At 36.4% G+C, this 8,803-nt stretch overlaps 1 long non-coding RNA gene across 1 annotated transcript; it reads left to right on the top strand.

The window, feature by feature from the left end:
- The first annotated feature begins 668 nt into the window (after positions 1–668).
- Positions 669–7,987, top strand: LOC104244197 (uncharacterized). The gene is made up of 2 exons (XR_011405229.1): positions 669–1,135; positions 7,710–7,987. It is a non-coding gene; the product is annotated as an uncharacterized lncRNA (long non-coding RNA).
- Positions 7,988–8,803: the final 816 nt, after the last annotated feature.

The raw sequence follows: 8,803 nt of genomic DNA on the forward strand, positions 1-8,803 counted from the left end.
GTTTAAACAAATTACATATTCCCATCAGGCTCTAGAACTTTCTTAGCAGCTCTGGATTAGAAATAGCCTAAGGGTCGTTTGGTTTGGAACAAGTTATCCCATGATTAATTATCCCGGGATTAGTTATCCCATCCTCCCGTAGGGATAAAAAAATACTACAATCCCGGAATAATTAATCCGGGGTTTAGTTATACGACGATTTTATCCCAACAAAAAATGGAATAAACTCATCTCAAATTTAACTCCGAGATTAATTATCCCTTATCACTCGTGCGAAACGGCTCTAAAAATTTTAAATGTTTGCTATTAGGGCCACAGGTAATTAGGCTTATATAAAAGCAAATATAGCTGCTCATTCCATAAAAATACATCACTGTTACTCGCCAAATGAAAATATTAGTAATAATTCATTCAAATTTTTCCAAAAATGCGAAGCGACAAATCCTTTTAAAGCCAAGCTAATTTGATAAGTGATTGGAAGTTGTGCTTTCAATTCATGACAATGATCCTTATTATATAGAAAAAATTACCATGGAAAGACCCCAATGGTCATGAATGAATGAACAGTAAAAACACGGTAAGACACTTTAGTTAAACACAATAAATTAACATAAAAATTGGTATGAGTTAAATTTATTAAAATAACTGAGAAACCAAACCTATGCTACAGAAAGACACTTAGAAAAAGGGTTTTATTGGGTCGCTGTATAAATATGCCTATTAGGGTTAGGGTTTGCCAAAGAACAAAAGAGAAAGTAGCTATTTAATCTTAATTTCCTTAATCTCCACCACACATATGCCATTTATTTTCTCGTTGTTCGGCTGAGAACTCTCTACACTTAAGAAGAGATGAAAAAAGTTTTGAGGAAATCATCAAAGGACTCCTCAAACAACTCTACAAATTCATCATCGTCCTTTACTGTGAGGACAGTGAGATATGTAGAGTGTCAGAAGAATCACGCCGCCAGTGTCGGCGGATACGTCGTCGATGGTTGCCGGGAGTTCATGCCGGGAGCAACTGCCAGCGCCGCCCTAACTTGTGCAGCCTGTGGCTGTCACCGCAATTTTCATAGAAAGGAAGTGGAAACTGGTGTTGCTTCTGATTGTACTTCTGCTTCTTCCACTCCTACATGAAGTAAGTTTTAGTACTATACGAGATTTAAATTGGAGATCTGTGTTTGGGTATGTGTTTGTACATGTTTAATTTTCTGCGTGTTCAAGAGTGAAGGTTATTAAGAAACTATGGGAAAGTTTCTAATTCCTTCTCTTTTGATTTGTATTTGGCTTTGTTTATATGTGTGAAGGCGTGAGATCGTTTGTAATGAGTGAGCCCTTTATATAATAAATCATATATTAGGGGAGATAAGATGTGTTTCTGTTTTGATTAGACATGATGGTGTGTTTATCAAATTTTCTGCATGATTTTGTAGGCTGGATTATTAACTTTTAAAAAAATTTCTCAATTTTTTTACCTAAATTTACTAGCTGTTTGTGCCATACTAAAGTAATTTTAAACTCGTAAAGAGTCAGTTAAAAAAGCTATGTTGCTTGAAAGACCTTGGATTGATCAAGATAAGGTTAGGCCGGTAGAAGTGTGGGGACGAAAGACCGATGTAAATAAGGTTTGTCACAAATAAATGATCTAAACTGAAGTTAGTGAAAATTAAGTGGCTTTCTTTTATCTGTTAAGTGAACCTTATATATGTTGTGTAGTTAATTTTAGGTGATGACATAATTTGTTTCTTTCCTCATAAACATCACTTAATTTAACAGATGTCAAGGGTTTTGGCAGTAAATATGTTATCAGACATTCAACAATACTTATGTTGTTCGGTCAAAAATATCGCCAGATCCGTGTCGGATTCTTCAAAAACAGTATATTTTTAGAAAATCCGATACGAGTGCGATAGTATTTTATAGAGTCTGCACAACATAGGAGAGAACACACTATTCATTTAGTTACTTAATTATATTGTGTTTCAACAATCATGGTTATTATGTCACATAGAGTTACTTTTGGTTAGTCTATATAACAAACCGGTAAATGAAGTACACTATATGGATATGGTAACATGGACTGTAAGTAGTGTCAAATTTGGCCCAAGTGTCCACATATATTTGGTTTTAGCTTGAATATTTATCCTGAATGCACTAATCTTTTGTTATCCCTTTAAACATTATATAAAGACATTGTTATAACCCTAGTGATTCCTCTACAAAAGTTGTTTCAATTAGAAAACAGAAGGAAGGTGGCTGGTAAAAATCAGAGAGGTGGCCTGGAGGCATGCATTTAAGTGGGAAATAAAAAAGAATGAAGAGATTTCCAAGAGACTCATGTATGTTCAGTATATGGCATGTGGCTGGTAAGCACAAATGTCTGGAATCTCTTAGTTGGAGTTAGGTATTATGGGAAGGGAACAAAACTTTAGGGAAGTGTTAATTTGTAATCAGGTAACTGTCAAATCTATGAATTCATTGAAGCCTCACAGCCGCTTGTTTTTTGAGTTCCACCACTTTCTTTTTGTACCCGATTGAAAACATGGCTTCCAACTTTCAAGCCATTATGGGATTCCGTTTAACACGTATGTAACAATGATCTGGCTTATAAATTACAGAAAAAGAGTGTCCTAGCTACTTTTACATGATCCTTCCTCCATACCCTACTCTAACGTCGAACTGAATCTTGAGTCTAACTCAACCTCAATAGTTCAAGATGTGAGAATACTATACAAGGAGATCAAGAAATAGAGCATGAATAACATAAGATGAGATCCAACATTAGGTAAGCAATAAATTGGAATGAGTCTGACTCTAATACTATGAAAAAAAAACCTATATCCCATCAATGTGGGACTCTAACACATATTGGTTTTCTTGCTATATGCTCGGCTAAACTCTTCATGTTAAATTGTGGTGAGTTGATTTGTTTAATTTGATGATATTCTTGATCATTCTATGCCTTTTAATCATTGCGAGTTAACAACTAAAATGAAAATTCTAATTCATGTTATGTAGGTTTTATTCACCTTATAAAATTGAATAACTCGATCGAATTTTGATCGGAAAAAAGAAAAAGAGGACAAGTCTCTGACCATCGGCTTATCGAGAAATGGGTGTAAAGACCCATCATCAACAAGAAATAATTAGTGGGCCAAACGCCTTACAATTCTACATAGCGAATTGGGCTAAAGAAGCACTCAAACGCTTTATTTTAGGCTGCTTTTTTTACCGAACGGCCTAACTTAGAGCCCAGAGGATGAAGGTTTTCTTACCTCGTATGCTCAATTAAACACCAGGAACAGTAAAGGGATCACGATCTTCTGAGGTAAACAATTTCAGCAGATTATGGAATATTTAAAATATGGGCCTATTTTTGGTGTCAAATCAGTGTATGCATTTTCCTGAATTTGTTTCTTTTTTTTGTAGGAATAGTCACTGTTTTCCAAACACAAAGAATCCCTTTTCTTTTTCTTTTTCTTTTTCTTTTTCTTTTTCCTACATGTGTTTTCTTTCTTATATTTTTTTGCAATTATCTTTTGAATTCTTCTTTGTGTATTTAGAATGCTTTTAAGCTGATTTTTGAAGGATTGAAATACCCCAAGAATAATTTAGGCACAAGCAAAAAATTTCAACAAAGGCTATATAGAAGAAATTTATCAAACTAGGGAGAGAACGTGGTAGGAGGTTTTTTCACAACTCATAAACTCTTGAATCTCTATATCGTAGTTACCTCTCTACAATAGAAAATATGTAGTAGCACCCTTATTTATAATACTACAAAAACAAAAACCTACTTCAATATGAATTTGGTAAACAACGCCTAACTAGACATGAATTAAATAAACTGTCAAATATCAAATTCTAGACAACTTACGAATACTAATTAACCTTGGTTTAGTTTCCAATAACCTCCCTTAAACCAAGATCTTCAAATTTGATCATGCCCAACATCTTCTTCAACTTAATGAATAACTCCAATTTTAATTGCTTTGTGAAAACGTCAGCAACTTGCTCTCTAATCTTGCAATACTCAATAACTATCTCCTTGTCTTGAACCAAGTTACGAATAAAATAAATTTTGATATCAATGTGTTAGCTACGCTCATGAAAAACTAGATTCTTTTTAACTCAATTGCAGACTTGCTATCACAAAAAAATATTGTAGGACTGTTTTGTTTGTGTTGAAGAAATCCAAGCATTCTTCTTAACCACAATGCTTGTGTAGCTCTACTTGTAGCAGCCATGTATTCTGCTTCGGCTGTTGATAAAGCAACAACTTGTTGCTTTTTGGAAGACCAAGAAAATACACTAGAACTCAAATAACATACATAGCTAAAAGTACTTTTTCTTTGTATCATATCACCAGCCCAGTCACTATCTATAAATCCCACAAGACTACTATCATTAGCCTTTAAATAAAATATACATCAGTTTGCGTACCTTGAATATATCTCAAAATTCTCTTTGCTGCTTGCAAGTGGGATTATCGTGGAGTCTCCATAAATCTGCTAATTAATCCAACTGCATAAGTAATATCAGGCCTTGTAGAAGTCAAGTACCTTAGACTCCCTACCAATTTTCTAAAATATATAGCATCAACAAAATCACGAGTGTCATCTTTAGTCAACTTCAATTTATCTTGAATATTGCTCATATATGATTTGTCTTTATTCATGGTAAATCCCTTCAAAATATCACCAATAAAATTTTCCTTTATTTTACAATTATCTACTTCGCCAGTTGCCTTGTAGTTGGACATGTATACCCATTCAACTCTAATTGAACATACTATAGGTAGTAGATTAATGCCACTAATAAACATTTCATCATACTCCTTGAAACATGCAATCTCGAATAATGGCACGAAATTGTTTGAAGATTTATTTTACAATTATCTACTTCGCCAGTTGCCTTGTAGTTGGACATGTATACCCATTCAACTCTAATTGAACATACTATAGGTAGTAGATTAATGCCACTAATAAACATTTCATCATGCTCCTTGAAACATGCAATCTCGAATAATGGCACGAAATTGTTTGTATCTTCAATATCTATAATGTGACGACCCGGTAAGTCGTCTCATGAGCTACCGCCACGTTTCCCCCATTTCTACTTCTTTATGCTTTGTTTATCCGTGTTATGTGGTATCGCGTTGGTCGGATCGAATCCGGGATGATTTTGGTAAGGTTTGAGACACTTAGTGTCTTTTGAGGAAGCTTAAGTTGGAAAAGTCAACCGGATGTTGACTTATGTGTAAGAGGAATCGGATGTGAGTTCTGATAGTTCGGTTAGCTCTGAGAGGTGATTTGGGACTTAGGAGCGTGATCGGAATGAGTTTTGGAGGTTCGGAGTAGATTTAGGCTTGAATTGGCGAAACTGAGATTTTAGCAATTTCCGGTTGGTAGGCAAGATTTTGATATAGGGGTCGAAATGGAATTTTGAGAGTTGCAGTAGTTCCGTTGTGTTATTTGGGATATGTGTGCAAAATTTTAGGTTATTCGGACGTGGTTTGGTTGGGTTTTTGATCAAAACTGGAATTCGGAAGATTTTTGGAAACTTAGGCTTGAATCCGATGTGTTTTTTTTGATTTGATATTGTTTGAGGTGTTTTAAAGATTTGTACAAGTTTGAATAAGGTTTTGGGATATGTTGGTGCCTTTGGTTGAGGTCTCGAGGGCCTCGGGAGAGTTTCGGGTGGTCAATCGGATCATTTCTTGATGTTTGGAGTTGCAAATTTTGTTTTCAGCTGTTGCACGTATTTTACTCTTCGCGTTCGTGAAGAGTCAGTTGAGGAAGGTGAAATTTAAGCCTTCACATTCGCGAGGAAGTCTGCACGTTCGCGAAGGGCTAAGTGGTTGTGCATCACGTTCGGGGGGTGGTGTCGCGTTTAAATAGAAGAAAATGGGCAGCTGAGCTTCAGTGGATGTTTACTCATCGCGTTCGCAAGAGGCGGAACGCGATCCCGAAGCTTGGTCTGAGCAAAGTATCACGTTCGCGATGAGGAGGTTGCGATCGGGAAAGAGGAAAATTGGTCAAAGTTATTTTGTGGTTCGCGAACGCGAGGCTTTGACCGCGTTCGCGAAGAAGGATTTCAGGCCTGGGCAGAAGGTTTAAAAGATCGTCTTGTCCGCGATTTTGGGGTTTATTTCTTCCGTTGTTGGTCGTTTTTGGAGCTTTTTGAATGGGATTGAAGAGGGATTCAAGGGGAATCACTTGGAGGTAAGATTTTTGGACTTAAAACTCGATTCTAATGTGAAATCTACCTAATAAATCATGGAATCTAGGCCTAAATTGAAGAATTAGGGCTTGTGATTAAGAGACTTTAAAATAGGAATTTGAGGGGTCATTTGGACTACGATTTTAGTGTTCTTGGTATGTATGGACTCGTGGAAAAATGAGGATTCTGTTGATGTGATTTTTATCAAGTTTCGAGATGTGGGCTCGGGGGTCGGGTTTTGCCAATTTCGAGATTTTTGGTATTATTTGATTGTTTTCGCTTGGGCTTCGTTCCCTTAGCATATTTTGACGTTGTGATTCCGATTTTGGATATATTCGACACGAGCGGAGGCTGATTCGAGGAGCAAAGTCGTCGCGGAGTAGTATTTTCACCGGTTTAAGGTAAGTAACCATTGTAAAACTGTAACTGAGGGTACAAAACCTCGGTATTTGACTTGTTTTAATAAATGCGGTGATGCACATGCTATGTGTCGAGCGTGTGGACGTGCACCAGTAGGAATTGTGACTTGGTCCGTCCCGTAGCGACTATTAAGCCGCGTATTTGATTTAGAATCGTATATTATTCCGTACATTAGTCATTTATACTGTATTATGGGTTGTATGCCATGTTTGGTGCCTTGTGCCGACCTGTTGAGACCCTTAGGGGCATTTCTACTGTTTTTCCTCACTTTACTTGTTGAAAACAAATCCTCAGTCATATTTTACCTGTTTAAATGTTTAAAACCGGTTTTATCACTCCACTTCTAAATGTGAGCACTGTTTGGACTGAATTCCCTAATTTCTATTGTTGTGCCCGAGAGGCTGTGAGGTTAATGGCTGAGAGAGGTTGAGAACCTAATGGTGAGGATAATTATAGATGTATAAATTATGGATCGAGTTGCATGACGCAGCGATACTTATATGAATCGGGTTGCACGCCGCAGCAATATATATATATATATATATATATTGGATCGGGCTGCGTGCTGCAGCGATATGACACTTGGGCTATAGGAGCCCCTCCCGAGTCTGTACACCCCCAGTGAGCATAGTCGACTATAAATTATGGATGAGGTTGCACGCCGCAGCGCTTACTATAATTTCTATTATTATGAGATACTACTGAGCCTAAGTGCTGAGAGTGAGTATTGAGTGACGAGAGTTGAGTCACGAGCGACTGAGAGGCTGCCCGAGAGGCCATATTCCGAGTGAAACCTTGCCCGAGGGGCCCATTTATGATATTTCTCTGATTTCACTCTTCTTTTATATAAGCCTCTGTTGAAAATTGCAAAGTATATGATTTCAAGTATTGAAACTGAAATTGATGATTTTATGACGGAACTGGTTTTAAACTGTGGAATTTGATCTGTTATCCTGTTGTGTATTCACTTATATGATTTTTTAACTGCTCGTCACTGCTTTCAAACCTTATTTTCTTTAGTTACTTACTGAGTTGGCGTACTCATGTTACTCCCTGCACCTTGTGTGCAGATCCAGGTGCCCGAGCGACAGAGTGAGGGTCCTCGGCTGATCCAGAGTTTGACGGAGATTGTAAGGTAGTTGCATGGTGTCCGCAGCCCTGTTTTCTCCTTCCTATCTTGTTCTTTTCCGTATTTTCTATACTTATGTTGTACCGGACAGTTAGTTATGTAGTAGAGGCTCTAGACTCGTGACACCGAATATTTGGGGCTGTGTAGTTTCATTTTTATTTGACTTCTGCATATATTTTGTTGCTTTAAACTCTTATAATGAAAGTTTGGTATTTAAAACCTGTGTTAGAAAATGGCTTATTATAAGAAAAAAAGGTTGTGATTAAGTGGTTAGGTTGGCTTGCCTAGTAATGTGATAGACGCCATCACGACTGGTATTTGGGGTCGTGACATATAATCATGTGTTATTCTGGTTCTAGATCCCAAGTTATTTTTGCCTCAATCTTGGGTAGATTGTTAGAAACTTTTTCTTGATGAACTATATTGCTTCTTTCATTAATAGGTTCATCTTCAATACCATCAAATAATTTTTCTGATGAAACACCAACCCCTTTTGGACGAACGTCCCTTGCAACAAAATCTTCCTTTTTAACAACCGGAGAAATTTTTGGCAGATCAATTTAAATATTATTTGACTTCCTTTCGCATTTAATAGAATTTCTATCACTATAAAAATTATATGTACCTTCTCTTCTTTTCTCCTTTGTTTCTGAATTTTTGCCTTCTTGATTTATTTTCGTTATTTTTTATATGTCTTCTTTTTCTTTTGGTTGATCATCTTTTTCTTGTGATGCCTTCTCCAATGTCTCATCTTTTTGTTGATTCAATAATCTCTCATATGTCACAAATTCACTTTCTAAATCATCAAGTCTGAGAGTGCTAAGATCTTTGGTAGCCTCAAGAATAACTTTCTTGTTGCTAAACTTTAAACTTAGAGACTGCAATATTTTTTTCAACAATTTTAACTTCTTCCAATATTTCTCCATTGATCCTTAGACCATTGACTATTTCTTCAATTCTTGTAAAAAATTCTTTGATAGATTCTGTTGGTCTCATATGAGCCAACTCAAATTGACTTCTAAACTCCTGCAGTTT

This window comes from Nicotiana sylvestris, chromosome 2 (genome assembly GCF_000393655.2).
Source record: "Nicotiana sylvestris chromosome 2, ASM39365v2, whole genome shotgun sequence".
NCBI classification, from domain to species: domain Eukaryota; kingdom Viridiplantae; phylum Streptophyta; class Magnoliopsida; order Solanales; family Solanaceae; genus Nicotiana; species Nicotiana sylvestris.